The following is a 17,892-nucleotide window of genomic DNA, read 5'->3' as shown; positions in this document are numbered from 1 at the left end:
GCCTGCCTCCAAGGAGGGGTCGCAAAGTGGCAGCCCCAGGCTGTGTTATTTGACCCCTGTGATGACTTTTGATATGAATATTAATTCAAATATTAAATGACTTTTTAGAATATATCAGAAATGTAAGCATTTCTTAAAGAAATCTAGTATCTCCTTTCTAATTTCTCCTTAAACATCAGATTACCTGACAATCCTGGGCTTCTATAAAGGAAATGACATAGCCGGTTTTCTGAAGGTTTTTCTTGATCCTTGGAGCAAAGGAGTTTTCAACTCTATTCACATATCTTAAAAAACAAAACAAACAAATAAAAACTATTGCTGTAAACTATTGTTCCCCCTGAAGCTCCTTCTTGTATATCCCTGGGTCCACCAGAACCTCTGCCCTGCTGTTGGAGATGGTAGGGGGTGGCAGGGAAATTATTGTGCCCATTTTGCAGATGAGAACCCATTGGCCTGTGGCATTCAAATAACCAGCCTGAGGTCACCCAGAGGTTAATGATAGGTTCTAGAAGTAAGAATTACATGACAAAGGGAATTAGCACTTATCTGTCCTCTCCTATTTTTTTAATTTTAATTTTATTTTTATTAATGATTTTATGTATTTATTCATGAGAGACACACAGAGAGAGGCAGAGACATAGGCAGAGGGAGAAGCAGACTCCCTGCGGGGGAATCTGAGGCAGGACTCCGTCCCAGGACCCCGGGATCACGACCTGAGCCAAAGGTAGATGCTCAACCACTGAGCCACCCAGGTGCCCTTGTCCTCTCCTATTTTGATATTATGGTCAATATAGCTATTTTGGAAAAGAAAGAGCAACAAAGGTGCTTTCCTATATGTAGGGATGCTTGATGTAATGCTAAAGGATCTATTAAGTGCAAGGAGCTAGACTAGCTCCTCTTCACAACAATCCTATGAGACAGGTTACAGTTCCTACATTTTGCAATTGAGAAAACCAAGGCTTTGGGGGCTCAAGGACTTGCCCGAGTTTACACAGTGAGGCCAAAAGTTCCACGCAGGTCTGCCTGCCTCAAAACCCAGGTAAGCAGTTTCATTCTGGGGTTCATCATAAGCTGGGTGATGGCTTCTCAGAGCCTTGGGTTTTCCTACACAACATGGGGACCACCTGGCTCAGTGGACACCTGTTCTGCTCTGGACTAGACCTCCCCCCGACCCCACCCCTCCCTTGAAACAGTCAGGAACACCTGACCCAAGTTGGTCCCATCAGATCCTTCCTCCTGGAGAGGCAGGAATGGGATCCAGTCCATCAAATTGTGTTGGAGATGACCAAAACTGGACCACAGGCAAGCCCGATGATGAAGTGTTTGAAGGGAAAGAAGGATGAAACTGATGTGTGCAAATAGACACGCAGGCCAGATGGCCCCAGGGAGCCAGGGTTGGGAGGGGGGGAGGCTTCTGAGGTCCAGTCCACCCCGGCCCTTGCCCTTCGCCATCACCTGTATCCTTCCTTGAGGCACCATGTTACATTTAAGGTGATTTGAGAGATTATCTGTTCTTACAGCCGCATAATCCACAAGGTAAATAGAGAAACAGATCTGGGTTCTAATTCTGCCTTTGTCTCTGGCTGTGTGCTTTTAGGCATAGGGAGAAAAGCAGTTTATTTTATTTTATTTATTTTATTTTATTTTATTTTATTTATTTTATTTTTTCAAGCAGTCATTTTAACCTCCTCTTGACTATTCCACTTTGCAGGTTATTCACAAACTGATTTTCATCGTCCGCTGACTTCTTTCCATTGGTTTCTGCATGTTTAGGAAAGGCGGAATTATTTTATCTTTGGCTAAAATCCCCTGCAAGCTGTGAAGGCAGAGATGCTTACAACTAAAACTATGGATGAAGGATATGAATTGTACTCCGTGATCCAGGTATGTAAAATAAAGTCCCTATTTTATTTTTCTAAAATCAAATTAAACAAGATTCCAAGGACCCTCCCAGTAGCCTGACTAGGAACGTGCTTCTGGCCAGTGCTGATGGGTCTCCACCCCAAGGCAGAGCTAGAAGATCCCGTAGGGCACCCCCTGCACATACACCCCTGGAGGCTGCAACTCTGAGGCCTCCAGCCTCACCTGGGCATGGGACCTTTGCAAAGCCATTTCCCTCGGAGGCACTGCCAACCCCTACTCCATGGGTTCTGTCCCTTAGGGGCCCGAGGATCCCACACACCCCTCTCCTCTCTCAGGGAATTTTGTTTTCCTCTCATTACCTCCTCTCCCTAAATCAACCTCCTCCACTCAGACTCGTTCTTCTCGGGACGCCTGGGTGGCCCAGTGGTTGAGCGTCTGCCTTCCGCTCAGGGTGTGATCCCGGGGTCTGGGATCGAGTCCCACTTTGGGTTCCTTGTGGGGACCTTGCTTCTCCCTCTGCCTGTGTCTCTGTATCTCTCATGAATAAATAAATAAAATCGTTTTTTAAAAATCACTCTTCGGGATCCCTGGGTGGCGCAGCGGTTTGGCGCCTGCCTTTGGCCCAGGGCGCGATCCTGGAGACCCTGGATCGAATCCCACGTCGGGCTCCCGGTGCATGGAGCCTGCTTCTCCCTCTGCCTATGTCTCTGCCTCTCTCTCTCTCTCTCTCTCTCTCTCTGTGACTATCATAAAATAAAAAAAAAATTAAAAATCACTCTTCTCTCTCTCTTTCCCTCTGGAATGATCTAGAACAGTGGTTCCCAAGGTGGAGTCCTGGACCAGTAGTATCCTCATCACCTGGAAATTGGTTAGAAATGCAAATTCTTGGGCACCCCCCAACAAGACCTATTACTGAATCGGATGCTTCTGAGGGTTGGAGCTTGGTAATGCATCTATTAGCAAGTCTTCCAAGTAGTTCTAGTGCATGTTAAAGTTTGAGGACCCCCAGTCCCGGATAATCCTCACAGTGGTTTATAAGTTTAAAACCAAAGGCGAAGAAAGTAAGATGTCTTGAGACAACTGCAGGTTCTAATCTCTGCTACATAGCATCCTCCCACCTGGTGAGCAAACAATAAACATCTGAGCCCTGGGCTAGTAGGGAGGGACAAAGGACTCCCCTAGCATGTATGGCAGTGTGGTTTGTGCACTGCACAACTTCAGGGGGCACCAATCACATAAACTATCGCGTGAGTGGCACCACATGGTGACCGTGGGAGAACATCAAGGAACCAAGAAACATAAGGAGGGGTCTTGTGGTCTTTTGAAAAAGTGGATTTTGGAGATTCAGTCCCAGACGTGGGGGCATTGGGAAGATGGGAAGAAAAACAGTGCAAAACCTGACCTCAGCTCTAGGGGGCGCTGTCTATGTGGACAACCCACATCACAGGACAAACCACACATTATTCAGAGGGTCTCAAACTCCAAGGCCTGCAGGAGCCAGGCTGGCACATAAATGGGCAAGAAGCTGGAGAATAGGGTGAACACAGAGAGGCAGGAGCTACCCAGCCTCAACCACTACTGCCACATGGGATACTCGGCTCAACCTTGTCAGGCCCTCCCCTCCCCTTTTCTTAACCAGAAATCCATCTTTTACATGAAATCTCTTGGCATCTCTTTAAATATTATAAACAGATTCTGATTTTTAAGATCACTTTATATTGTATCCAGAATATATAAATTACTCTCAAAACCTAATTAAAAACAAAGCTAAACAAAAGATTTGGACACATCACCAAAGAAAATATACAGATGGCAAATAAGTACACGAAAAGATGTTCAACATCATTAGTCATTAGGGAAATGCAAATTAAAACCACACTATGATAAAACCATGTGTCTATTAGAATGGCTAAATTCCTTTTTTTAAAAACTGATAATACCAAGTGCTGATGAATATGCAGAGCAACTAGAACTCTCTTGCATTGCTGGTGGGAGTACAAAATGGGACGGCGACACTGGAAACCATTTGGCAGTTTCTTATAAAATTAAACATACACTTCCTATCCAACCTAACAACCTCAGGAGAAGTGAAAATTTATGTTCACACAAAAGTCTGTAAGTATATGTTTATGACAGCTTTATCTGTAATCGCCAAATGCTGGACATAATCCAAGGGTCCTTCAAGTGGGTAATGGATAAACAAATTGTGGTATATCCACGTAATGGAATGCTAATCAGCAATAAAAGGCATAAACCACTTACAAGTGCAACAAAATTGCCACATCTCATATGCATTCTGCTAAATTTTGGAGCTCTGAATCAAAAGACACTTTAGTGTGGGGTTCCACGTCTATGATATTCTGGAAAAGGCAAAACTATAGAGATACAAACAATAGGCTCAGTGGTTGCCAGAGGTTGAGGATGGGGACAGGGATAGACCTAGAAGGGCATTTGGGGTATTTTGAGAAATGAAGGAGATTGTCTGTATGTTGCTTATGGTGATGGTTTGTCAAAATTCACAGGACTAAATACCAAAAAGGGTGATTTTTACTATAGGTAAGTTGTACGCTAAGATTATACCTTCTAAAAAAACATTACCTTGATAAAACATGAAAAATAAAACAAAAATCACTTTGGGGACCAAACAAACCAGCACTACAAGCGGAATCTGTGAACTTTAGCCTGTGGCCTGGCCTGTGCTGAGCTGAGTGGATGCTAGGAAGAGGTTTGGAAGACCCAGCTGCCTCAAGGAGCAAGCCCCAGGGGTGAGACCTGAGACCATGCTCCTCAGTGATGGGTCTCTTCCCTGTCTTCTACCTGGGGTTGCATGTAAGATCTCAAAAAAGACTTCCTTACCTAAGATTTTTGGGGAACTATCAGTGTCCAGGAAACAGAGGAGGATCTAGGGATAAAGACCCCAATGTACGTTCTCACCTCTACCTCTCGTCCTCCCTCAGTCTTACTGTCCATTTGCTCAAAATGAGAAATGGGATCCCCCTTGGTATCTGTTTCCTGAGGCCTCTAGGAGACCCAGTGAGATGGGATTATGAATGGGCTCTGGCTCTGAAGGAGAAGATGGGCAAGAGTATGGGGAAGGAAATCATATAATTGTCTTTCTCTGATTGACTTATTTCACTCAGTATAATACCCTCCAGTTCCATCCACATCATTGCAGATGGCAAGATTTCATTCTTTTGGATGGTTGACTACATTCCATTGTGTATATATACCAAATCTTCTTTATCTGTTCATCTCTTGGTGGACATCTGGGCTCCTTCCATAGTTTGGCTATTGTGGACTTTGCTGCTATCATGATTTCACCCATATGTGGAATTTAAGAAATGAAAGAGAGGAGCATAGGGGAAAGGAGGGAAAATTAAATCAAGATGAAATCAGAGAGGGTGACAAACCATAAGAGACTCTTAATCAGAGGACACAAACTAAAGGTCCCTGGAGGGGAGGGGGTCAGGGAATGGGGTACCTGGGTGATGGACATTAAGGAGGACAAGTGATGTGATGAGCACTGGGTGTTACATACAACTGATGAGTTACTGAACTCTGCTTCTGAAACTAATAATACACTATATGTTAATTAATTGAATGTAAATAAGTAAAAATCAACAAAAAAGAAGAGTATGGGGAAGGAATCACAGCATAGGGAGCACTGATGGATCATTAGTATTCTAGAAGATGCCCAGCCTCAGGAGTAACCAGGGGAAATGCCAGTGAAAACAGCAGGGAGGGACAGTTTCTTGTTTCTCGGATGGGCGAAAATGAAGCTAATCCTGAGAGCTGGCTGTGGGGGCAGCGAGAATGTAAACCAGCCTGAGAACTTTCCGTTCAGTCCTCAGCCCGAGCGCGCTGCGTTGTGTGTTGGAATCTCCTGGGCAACCGCCAGCAATCCTGAAGCCCAGGTGAGACCTGACCAACTAAATGCAATCTCAGCAGTAGCACCAGCATCAGGATTTTAAAATACTGTTAAAGTAGGTGCTTTAAAAATGAAACAAACGTCAGTGCGTGTGTGTACATATACAAACACGCATTTACGTAGAGTGATTAAGGGAGATGTGTCTGATAGCCTGTTCCCAGCATTCACATTTTGCTAGATCCAAGGTAATATTTAGAGGTAGACTGGATTCCATCCCGGGGATGAATCCTGACTGATCAAAACTCCTCTCACCAACCACTGGTGTAGAACCAGTGTAGAGTCAGTTTGGGGCAGTGAGAGGTAAGGGGCGAGCTGCAGGTACTTCCAGCAGAGAGTCTATTGCCCTCAAAGAGAGACACATGAGAGCAAGCCAGCTGTCTCCTCCCCACTGGATGATGTCACATGAGCATGCGATCTTGCAGCCATCTTGAGGCCATGAGGATGAACAAGCCAAGAGGTCACACTGACGCTAAGAACAGTGGAGGGAACAAAGGGACAGACGTGAATGCCCAAGGGGTGCCTGGGTGGCTCAGTTGGTTAAGTTTCTGACTTCAGCTCAGGTCATGATCTTGGAGTCCTGGGATCGAGCCCCAAGCAGGGAGTCAGCTTCTCCCTCTCCCTCCTCTACTGTCCCTCCCCCTGCCCATGCTCTCTCTTTCTCAAGTAAATAAACAAAATCTTGAAGAAGAAGGAGGAGGAAGAAGAGGAGGAGGAGGAGGAGGAGGAGAAAATGCCCAAGAAACTGTAGAACCAAGATGGAGCTACCCTGTCCCTGCATTTCTCCCACGTCACACAGTAAATGGCCTAGTGGTCAAAATCACCACTTGTTGGGATCTCTGTGCCTTAAAACTGACAGCATCTCCATGACCTTCCAGAGAGAGGCCCAAGAAAGTCCAGTAGTCAGACTTCAGCAGGTGACAGGCTGCTGCGGGTACTGGCGGAGCAGGACTTCCAAGCCCCTTGTGGACTTGGCCTGGCCTCCCAATTTCCCAGGCCCCAAGGCCTCTGGCTGCAGGAGCCTCCCTAGTCTGTCTGGCTCAGTTGGAACCTGTCCCCATAGGGGGATGGGTGGGCGTGTGGAGTCAGGGCTTCCGGGAGCTCACAGGTGAGAGAAGCGCCAGAGCTCTCTGAGGCCTCAGCTTCTGGAGGGTGAGGCAAGAACAGTTTGCGTTTCCTCTGCCCTCACAGACCTGGCAGGGAGGCAGGAGACAGTGGAAGGGTGATTTCGAGGCCCGGGCTCCACAAGGAAACTGAGGGCCACCCAGCTTGAGGGCAGAGCTGCTATGGAAACAGAGTAAAGTGCCTTCACTTTCCCAGCCGCCGGCCTCTACATGCGGAGGCTCGAGTGCATACCAAGGAAATGCCCTGGCCTCCCGGTCCCCTTCTACCCAGGGACCAGCCATAAGTGGCTGCTCAGCCCCCAGGCCAGAGGGCACCCAGCCCTGCCCCAAGGCACCCAGTCACAGTGAGAAACAGGACAGAGCCCTAGTTCCTGGCCTGGAGGACTGATGCCAGGCAGATGCAGAACATCCAAAGCCAGGTGGTTCTGGCAAATCGGACCTCGGTCTCCTCATCTGTAAAATGGTGATAAATAACATTAACATCACAGGTGGTTTGTGGGGCTTAAAATGACTGTACCATATCAGGCCCATGCTTGGTGCCCAGAGACACTGGTCTCCTTGCAGAGACCACCCCCATTCTCGGCAGCCACTAACCCAGGTGACGCATCACCCAGATTCCCGGGAAGCCGTGCTCATCTCTCCTAAGCCGATCAGCCATGCCCAGAACTGGAAGAAAGGCCTTTGTTCCAGTGCCCTGTTCCGAGAGGAAAACCACAAGGAATGCAGGAGAGATGAGGACCCGCTCCTCCTCCTCTGAGAACCAGGGGACCAAACACGGAGAACAGAGAAAGAGCAGGTGTCCCCAAGTAGCTGAACGGTGGAGAGAGGTGGTGGTGAGGAGCCTCAAGGGTCCAGCAGGAGCGCAGAGACTAGATTTAAGAGTTGGTTGTAAATAGCAGTGGAAAAAAGTGTCCTTGCCCCTGTTAGCCTGTGGGGCCCTGTATTTATCTCCATTATGCAGATGGAGAAGCTGAGGTCCCGGAGCTCACACACGCACCTGCTAGGCAAGCCCACCTGGGACTCAAACCCGGGTCCCCAGAATCATCTGGTTTAAGGTCCCAGCTCTACCACCAACTCATTCAGGGGGCTCAGGGGAGTCCTTGATCCTCTCTGGGCCTTGGTTTCCCCACATTGTTGATGACTAGAAGGCCTTCCCCATCCTAAAGCTCCAGGTCCCAGACCAGCATGATGGGCCCGCACCAGTTCTCCCTCCACATCGGGACTGGCCGCTCCTACGGGACATCCCCCCGCCCCACCAGGCATACTCTGGCACCAAGTCCCAGACTGCCCTGCCCTGGGCAAACAGTGGCCAGGACCCCGTGCCCCCAGGGAGTTACCCCAGCTCTGAGCACTTGGCTTTCTGGAAGAATGACCCCATTCTTCTCACTCATTGCTGTCCCCAGCTACCCCAGGCCACTTCCTCCTCCCTGCCCCCTGCAGACAATGCCCCAGGCCCAAGCTAGACCCCTGCTCCCAGCCCAGCCCCCCACTCCACACCCCAGCGCACACACACACTCACTCTCCCCAGCCGGTCGGCATCAGGCATCTGCTGCCCTTCTGGAATCTGTGTCAGGCAGAGCAGGGGCGGGCTGGCCTCCAGCCCCAGAGGCCCAGGGCCCCTGCACGCCCTCTGGACCCCCCAGGGTCTGCCCAGGTTGCTTGGGAAACCATTTCAGGTCATTTGAGATGATTAGGAGTCTTAACTCTGTTTTGAGCTAAACAACATGAAGAAACAAACCCCTGTCTGTCAAAGTCCGTCAGAGCTCTCCCGGGGGGCCCAGGAGCGCGGCCCACCTCTCAGGGGCTGACTATTCTCCACGGCCTTTTCATTCAGCTCCGCAAACATCTAGAGGGGAGCTCCTCCTGGGCTGGCATCAGTGTCTGGGGAGGTTAGAGAGGATGGATGGGTGGTGTGGAAGAGAGGAACCCCAAGAGGAAGCACACTTGGTTTCTGCCCTCCCAGAGCAGAGGCGTTTGACATCTGTGCCACACGGCCTTCCATGGAACAGCCAGTGGTGTCCTCCGTTTCTACATGGTCCTGGGGATGGAAAGGAAAGACCCAAAATGCTGGCCATCACTTTCTTATGGGAGGGAGACACTCTCATTGTCCTTCCCTGGGTGTTCCAATTTAGCGCCATGAGCAATCACGACTTAAAACCAGAGGACAAAGGTTTGTGGGCTTAAATTCTTTTAAGGCAGAAATGATTCATTGAAGGTGGCATTAAAAGTAATTCTGCTCACTGTGAAAATTTAGACAATAGCAGAAACCATAAGGAAAGTGAACCGTCATAACTGATTGGCCAGGAGAAATCTTGTCCTGCTTTTTAGGACCCACAGCAACGAGAAGGTCCTAGGAACCAAAGTTGGCAGGGGCCTGACTGTGAACTCCCTCCCACAGTGGGGCTCAGGCCTGGGCCAGTGGGGGCTGTGAGCACTGGCTTCCCTAAGCCTGTGCTCCTGGGAACTACATTCCAGGGGAGGTAGGGAGCACCCTGCCAGGAGAGGAGTTCAGCAAATGCTGGTCGGTGCCTTCTTCTCAGTGTGCTGGGAGGCACCTGTTCCCAGACATTGGCTATTGGAAAGGAGTCAAATCTCACCCAAATTTGGCTTATCCATTTGATTTTGCCAGTTTTTAAAATCTATGTCTTATGCCAAGCAAAGCTATTTAGGAAAGGAAATCAGAAAAAAAAAAAGTAAATAAAAGTAAAATAAAATAAATAAATGAAAAAAAAGGAAATTGGCAATTATTCAGTATCACCAAAATTTCATAAAAGCGTGGACATTTAGGGGCTCCTGAGTGGCTTAGTTAAGTATCTGATTCTTGGTCTCAGCTCAGGTCTTGATCTCAGGGTCGTGAGGTCAAGCCCCACGCCAGGCTCCATACTGGGCGTGGAGCCTGCATAAAAGGAAAAAACAAAAAAAGAATGGACATTTTAACACCAAAAATAGGAAGGACTGTCAGAAGAAAAAGTTCTATGAAAAACTCAGTGAACTTCCCTTGCTTGCTTTATCCTGCTGTGGGGGATACAAGGCCTAGATGAAGGGCTGCAGCCTAGAGCCTAGGGGCCAGGCTGGGAGACACGGTTCCATCCTCTCTCTGGGCCTCAGTTTCTTCATTTGCCCAGCATTCTTTTTGCTTACATTTCCTGAGTCCCCTTCCACCCCTTTTTATTTCTCTCCCTTTTTATATTTTTCAGTGACAAACGCTTTGTCCTGATGATCACCCTCCAACATACCATACCTAGCAGGTTGTTTTCAAACTGCAAACACCTGAATGGACCAATAGAGTGACAACCCGACAGAAGCAGAGGGGAATGGGCTCACCCACAGGAAGGGGCAGGGAGGCAAGGCCACAGGGGCAGGGAGAGCTGGGAGGCAGGGAAAGGAAGGGGATCGGCAGAGGGAAAGGCAAGAACTCACTGGGAGCTCGGGGCTGTTCCAGAACAGGGTGTAAGATATCAAGGAGGGGGATCCCTGGGTGGCTCAGCAGTTTGGTGCCTGCCTTCGGCCCAGGGTGTGATCCTGGAATCCTGGATCAAGTCCCACATCAGGCTCCCTGCATGGAGCCTGCTTCTCCCTCTGCCTGTGTCTCTGCCTCTGTCTCTCTCTCTCTCTCTCTCTCTTTCTCTCTCTGTGTGTCTCTCATGAATAAATAAATAAATAATCTTTAAAAAAAAAAAAAAAGATGCCAAAGAGGCCATGAGAACATTTCCAGAGGTAGAATCATTTTCAAGACAGTCTTTCTGAGCATAGAAGTCGTATCCCTAAAAAAAAAAAAAAAAAAAAAAGAAGTCGTATCCCTGTCAGCCAGTGGGGTTGGTTCACTGGAAGGGCCCCATTAGGAACCCCACATGGAGGATGGAAGGAGAGCGCCAACTCCAGCCTGCCTGGCCCTGCACTGTTGCTCCTCCGGGAACCCCGTGAGACGTGCCATCCTCCTGGGGCTGAGGTCTCACTAGGAACACATGATGGGAACAAAGAAGTTTCCAGGGCCTACTTGTGCCTTCATGCACCCTGTTCCCAGGGTGAAAAGTCTGGCCACACTAATCAAGCGGGAGCCGTGGGCGATGGAAGTCAGGGCCAAGGAGAGTTTGGATGGTCTCATTTACTCCTCACGGCCCAGAGGGGAAACTGAGGCCAAAGATGCAGCTGAATCAAAACAACAACAACAACAATTCTCTCCATCATGATAACAATTATAAATGTTCGTTGAATTCCAGCGTCCCTGTCCCGCTCCAGGACTGAAGCCGCAGGAAGGGACACGGGAGCTGCTGGACTTCCAGATGCCGAGGCCGAGGGGCTGTACCTGGGAGGAGAGGGGCCCCGGGTGCCCCTCTGATCGTCCCACGTGGGCGCCCCGGCAGGCAGGCGAAGCGGCTCCCGTTGTGGACATTTTGAAGCGGTTAGATTTTCTCTTCTCCCCGACCCTCGGGCCCACCCCCACCCCTCCCAGCAAACGGATAACAGGAAACAGCCAAAGCTTCTTAACTTTTCTTTAATCTTCCCCTCTCTGGCAAACTGAAAAATCAAACGATAATTGTCTGGGTGATCTCATTATTGTCAACAAAATCCAAGCCTTGAAGTCAGAATCCACTGAAACGCTGACACATTAAACACAAAAGGAAACTGTGCTTGCATGTTGTTCAATAAATAAATAAGGCTGGCGGGAGCTCGGCGCAGGCCTGGCACGCGGATGGCCGGGCTGGAGGGCGGCGGGCTGGCGGGCCGGGAAGCGTGGCCTCTGGCAGGACCAGGTCCGAGGCACGATGTCCCACCCTTTCTGTTTGTATCAGCCCAGGCCCTGGAGATGAGGGAGCACCCTGAGATGCGGGAGCACCCCTGGTGACTGCTTGCCCCCCAGAGGCCTAAAAGGACTGGGATGTGGAGCGGGTACCAGAACCCAGAGGGGGTGACTTCGGGAAAGGCCACCAGGTGGGAGCTGTGGCCTGGCAGGGAGAGGAGCCGGGAGTGAACAGCTTGACTGGCCCGTGGTGGTGCCTTCTGTTAGCCAAACACAAGCCAGAGCCAGGGGGAGACACAGATGGAAAGATGAAAGCCCCGGAGCACAGAGGGGTGTCCGGAGGGGCAGCCCATCAGGCCCCTGCAGCAAGGCACACCCGTGCCAACCTCAGCTTGTGTGCTCCCAGAGACAAGGAGCTCGCCCGGCCTCCACCTGCCGGCAACCTCCACCTGCAAGCAGCCTGCCCACGTTTGAACATTCCAAGCCTCGGTTCTTGGTGAAACCATGTTCTGGGTTTGGGGAGCAAGGTGCACCCATGCTAGGGAGCAGGCTGTAGTTTAACTGTCAGGAGGGGGAGCCTGGGGAGAGCCAGGGCAGAGCCGGCTAGAAGGCCTGCTTCGTGGGTGCCTTGGTTTTGGTAAACACAGAAAGAAAGGGTATCCCCCATTTGATTGCCTTCTCCCTATGCCTCTGGTCTGGATTTTTCTGCCATCTTATCAGAATCCTAAAAAATGTCACGATGACATATTGCGGATCAGGCTTAGGGAAAAGGGGTTACTTTAAGGAACTGAAGTATACTGGGGGTGTCACTACCTGCTCCCTTCCTGTCTTCGATGTTGTAGGCTCACGGAGACAGACCAGGCCGGGGTCGGGGGAGGGGGGAGCACTGCCCGCACACAGGGCTTGGTCCTGACTCTGTTCCCTCTGGCCTCCCTGTCCTTCCGCCCCAGTGGCTGTGGAGGGGCTGGAGGGAGGGACAGGTGTCATCCGGGGAGGCCAGAGTCCTCACCTGCCTCAGCCACTTCCTGGTTGTGTGGCCCTGAGCAAAGCCTTCCCTGCTCTGGGTCTCCATTTCCCCATCTTACAAGGGGAGGACACTTTGATTCTTATTTCCGCCAGCCTGAGACCCTAAAGAGGAAAAGAACGCTCTCCCTCACGCAGCAGAATCCTCCTCCCTCAGGGCACCTGGGTGGCTAGGTGATTGATCATCTGCCTTTGGCTCAGGTCAGATCTCGGGGTCCTGGGATCCAGTCCTACATCGGGCTCCCTGCAAGGAGTCTGCTTCTCCCTCTGCCTATGTCTCTGCCTCTTTCTGTGTATCTCACGAATAAATAAATAAAATCTTTTTTAAAAAAAAATCCTCCTCCCTCCCCAACTCCCTTCTAGCCAAAAGGAGCAACTGGCTGCTTCTACCCTGAAAAGTTCCATCTTATGTTTTATTTGTGAAAATTTCCCGTGAGCACCTAGGATCTTTGCAAAGAGCCCCTGTGTGTCTTCACATTTGGTGTTTTGCAAACAACTCCCCCCTCTTAAATGTTGGGTCATAGCAGTAGCAGAAACAATGAGTGGAGACCCAGGCATCCATGACATCCTCCTCAAGTCAGAAATGGTCCCAACTCCCCCCACTTCCTTGTGCCATCACTGCATGCCTTTGGCAGGAGAGTTCACCTCCCTGAACCTCAGTTTCCTTATCTGTAAATTCAGGGTGCTAATAACTACATGACTATTGCACAGATAGCATTGGTTTGATGCCTGGCACATGGTCTGTCCTTCTTTCTGTCCACAAAGAACTACTGAGCTATGGACCTCCTGTTCTGCCCTCCTGGGAGGCGCGGTGCAGTTGGATTTCCTCTACAAAGCCAGATGGTTCTGACACTCGCCCGTCCAGTCACTGCATCGGTCCTCCACACTCCATTCCCTGTCTTCCTTCTTGTATGCCGGCAGGAAAAATCCTCCCCGGGAGACTATGGAAATGAGGCTGAACAGCCTTCTACAAAATGCAAAGGACTGCATGCTTCTAAGGAACTAAGAAAATATGTTTATCTTTTCATCTATCTATGCCTTGTCACCTTGAACAGGTTCTAAACTCTTTGAGGGTAGATAATAAAGGCAGGAAACTAATGTTTATTGAAGACTGTAGGAGACATTAAGTTCTCCCCAATATCTGGTCCACGTTTCCTCCCTGGATCTGTAGAAAGCCATATATCCCAACACCCTTGCTGCTAGATGAAGCCATGTAACGAGTTCTGTCCAATTAATTGAGATCAAAGGGGCTCTGCCCAATTCTCTAGCTAATCTCTTCCTCTGCCACAGTGAACATGGGACCTTCTTGCTGAAATGGTGGAACTCGAATTTAATCTTCTGGATTGTGTACCACACGAGGGGGTAAAGCTGCCCTAGGGAGTGGCCTAGGCCTACAGCAAATTTTATAAGAGTACAAAATCAGGGCACCGAGGTGGCTCAGTTGTTTAAGTGTCTGCCTCAGCTCAGTGTCCTGGGATCGAGCCCCACATCAGGCTCCCTGCTCAGCGGGGAGTCTGCTTCTCCCTCTGCCATTCCCTCTCTCGTGCACACATGTGCACAGGCATGCATGCTCTCTCTCTCAAACAAATAAAATATTTATTTTTAAAAGGTGAAAAATAAACTTCTGTTGTGTTAAGCCACTGAGCTTTGGGGGATGTTTGTTACTGCAGCATAACCTCACCTAAACTGACCGATATAAACACTATCCTGTGTGTATCTGTTCATATATATTATTACCTCTCTTAATCCTCACCACCCCTCAGGTAGGGATTATATTATCTCTATTTTCTGGATGAGGAGACAGAGTCAGACATATTAGGTCATTGGCCCAAAGTCTGTAAGAGGTAGACCCAAGGGTAGAACCCAGGTTTATTTACCTCCTGAGCTCTGGGTCTTAACGAATAGGCTCCACCACCCAGGAAGGGGAAATTGGGGAGGCAGGCATGGAAATGCCCCTGGTCAGTTTGGGGTCTTTGTTGAGTAAATCATAACTCTTCAAGTGTGGCCTTCCAAAGTCTGGGAAAAAAATGTTCCCAGCTAAAAGTAGCTACAGCAGAGGGTCCCAGCCAAAGTCCAATGAGAGGCTGGCAGACTTCTCCAATGGCTTGGAATTCCTGCTGGCCAGGGTTCCACTGGCATGGAAGTGTTTACGCTTGCCTCAAATTAGTTCTCCCACGCCTTCCAGGGCCCTAGCCCTTATTTGGGATGGAAAAGGGAAAATGACTCCCAGTGGGGATTCAAAGGCATCAGAAAAATTCCACAGGGGCCGCCGCCTCCCTCCATGGGACCAGGGCTCAGAGCCGTCGTATCTCTTGGTTCTTCACACCTGGACCCCGTGCCCAGCAGGGCAGCCAGAGCGGCAGGACAGGAGGCCCCTCACACACCAGTTCAGAAGAAAGGCATCTCTGGAAGGACCCCCACGAGGCCTAGTACACCTCCGCAGCCAAATTAAGGCAAGAATCGAGAAAGAAGAAAAGATCTAACTCATGTTTCTTGTCTGTCAAAAGTGGGTTTTTCTTTCTCCCTTTAGGAGGGTGCTTGGGGATTGGATTCCTTGGGATGTGAGGAGCAGAAACCCCAAATAAAATGTCTTTGTGGAAAGCAAAACTCCCAGAAGACCATGCAGCCCATGCCCTCTTTGTAATGCTCAAAAGCAGGCAAAACAAAATAACATGTTGTTTGGGTGTACGTTTCTATCTGACAAAACTACACACACGTACACACACACGGAAATAATAAACATAAAATTCAGGGCAGTATTCAACTGGGGGGCCTTCAGGGATTGGGTGATCAGGGGGCCAGTTCGGGAGAAACCCATACAAGGGAGTAACTACAGTGGTCGAGATTCTAGTTCTTGAGTTTTGAGTTGAGTGATGGGTTCACAGGTGTCCGTCATATTAACAAGTATACCAGGGGCACATCACAAACCAAGGCTTGTGATTCATCCAATTCCATCTATCTGTAAACTTAGATCTATCTTTAAATGGGGCCTCAGTTAACAGCCAACACTGAGATACCATTTCCTGAGTGCCAGACGCTGTTATGTGTCTTCACACATACAGACACATTTACAGCTCACAGCAGCCTTATGAAGTGGATCTTCTTTCATGTCCATTCTACAGATGAGGAAACTGAGGCAAGAGAGATTAAGCATCCTGCCCAGGGTCACGCAGCTAATGAGTGGTAGGTAGCCAGGCTTCAGAGACCTTGCTCTCGATCGCAGCTAATAAGGATGCTAACACATTGTGGAACTACACGCCCGGAGTGGCGCCAGGTCGGTTCTGTGGCTCGACGACATCGCCAGAGATGCTGCCCTCACCACATCCACCCCGTCTCCCCACTCCCACAGCCACATCGTACTTGCATTTTCAGGCAATCACGGGCAGTTTGGCAGAAAGAGGAAATTCCACTGATGAGGAAATCCTTTTCCAAATCTTCCTTCTGAGACTTCCCTTCAGACCCACTGACCACACTGAGTCCCATGCCCAGACTCAAACCAATCATGGGCCAGCATAATGGGGTTAGAACATCCACAGTTTGTCCCCTGGGACTGCCAGGGTAGGTGGAAGGGGCTGATGGGGGGCAGCCAAGAGCTTTTGCCTCCACCTCCATGTGGGGCCCCCCTGCAAGGAATTGCTCTGAGAGGAACAGATTGGTGACCCCACCTAGGACCGTAGGAGCTCCCGGGACAGCAACTGTGTCTGCCACTCTGCTCTGCCTGTGTCCTGCTTCGTCAAGGCCCATTAAACAGAAGGCACCCAGTCTTGGAGACTGCTGGACTCACAGTCCCCTGCTAGGGGAAGAGGAGACAGACTGTCCCTGGAGCCCAGATGGCTGATGTCTGTGTTATCCTGCCTCTGACCAGAGACGACTGGTCAAGACTCAATCCCCTAAGGAAAGCTATACCACAGGCTAGCTGATAGTCCATCGTACATCTCAACAAAAGATCTCCCTGGAAGGAGTGTTGGTGGTTTAGTGGGTGTCTTAACCCAGACTCCCAAGAAGGCAGAGCCTGGGTCAAAACTTATCTGCTAACATGTTACCTGTAGATACAACCCCAAGGAAGCAGGAATAAGGGGAAAGGGACATGAGGCAGGGAAAAGGGGTGACTGGATCCCCTTCAGATGTAGCAACTTATCCCCCCAGCTCCCGGGAGTGCTGCTGGCAGGTGGCTCCCTGCTGCCCACTCTCTTTGGAATTGGTCTCCTGAAGTCACTGGGCCCCAGGTGACTGTTCCTTCCCAGAGCAGCCCATCGATGGCTGATAGCATAAGGGCATAGTGGCCCTATCCCTCGCTCACCCCAACTCAGGACCACTCTGAAGGGCCCCACTGGCCTCGGTACTCCCACTGAGACTACCTCACAACTCGATTCTCCCTCTGTCCAGCGCTGATTCCAACCTGCCTGTCCAGAGGCAGTGACCCCCAAGAGCATGCCAGTGAACTCCAGGCACTGCCTCCTGGGGAACCCAGAGGGACAGAAGGAAAGCAAAATTCAAATATGAGCATGATTTAGCTGGTCCCGGCTTCTGCAGAAATCCAGTGGGCTGGCCTGCTCTGTGGAGATGTGACCACCTCCACAGAGGACCCATGGAAGCATTGCATCTAGAAGAGTCTGCCTAAGGGAGAATAGTGAGAAACCTCCACCTCCTAACTCTCAGTTGTTCAGGCTTCCTTCACAGGGTGGTTACTCTTCTTTCATGCATTATTTGGCCCCTCCAGGCAACTGCCGGGGCCTCCAAGGGTCCCGAGGGACCCATCCCAAAGGCTGGAGCTGCTCCATCCCCCACCTGGGCAGGTGCAGTGGAGGCCCTGTTGGAGCCTGAGCTTTGCCCCCAGGGGAGCTGAGAGAACCAGCAGTGCTAAGAGCTGCCAGAACAGGGATGGTGGCCAGGGTGTTCCACGTGTAAGAGCAGCACAAGCCACTGCATGGGCCACTCCAGACGGAGCACCAAGAGCAGACGGGTCGTATGGATCCGGTGCAGGTCTAGTGCCCTGAGCCAATCTGAGTCCCTCCTCTGGACTGGGAGGCATGAAAGCGAGTCTGTGAGGAGCAGGAACAGACACTGGGAGGATGGGAGAGAGAAGGAGTCATGGGACCCTTGAGAGCAGAGACCTTGAGTGAACAGAAGTCAGGTGGAGAGAAACCCAGCACAGTGCGGGGGCCGCCTGGCAGCAGGAGAGTCACCTTCACGGTATGTCCTCAGAGCTGAGGAGC

This window comes from Nyctereutes procyonoides, unplaced genomic scaffold (genome assembly GCF_905146905.1).
Source record: "Nyctereutes procyonoides isolate TBG_1078 unplaced genomic scaffold, NYPRO_anot_genome, whole genome shotgun sequence".
NCBI lineage: Eukaryota > Metazoa > Chordata > Mammalia > Carnivora > Canidae > Nyctereutes > Nyctereutes procyonoides.
The sequence above is the reverse complement of the archived record's forward strand: the minus strand, read 5'-3'. Positions refer to the sequence as shown.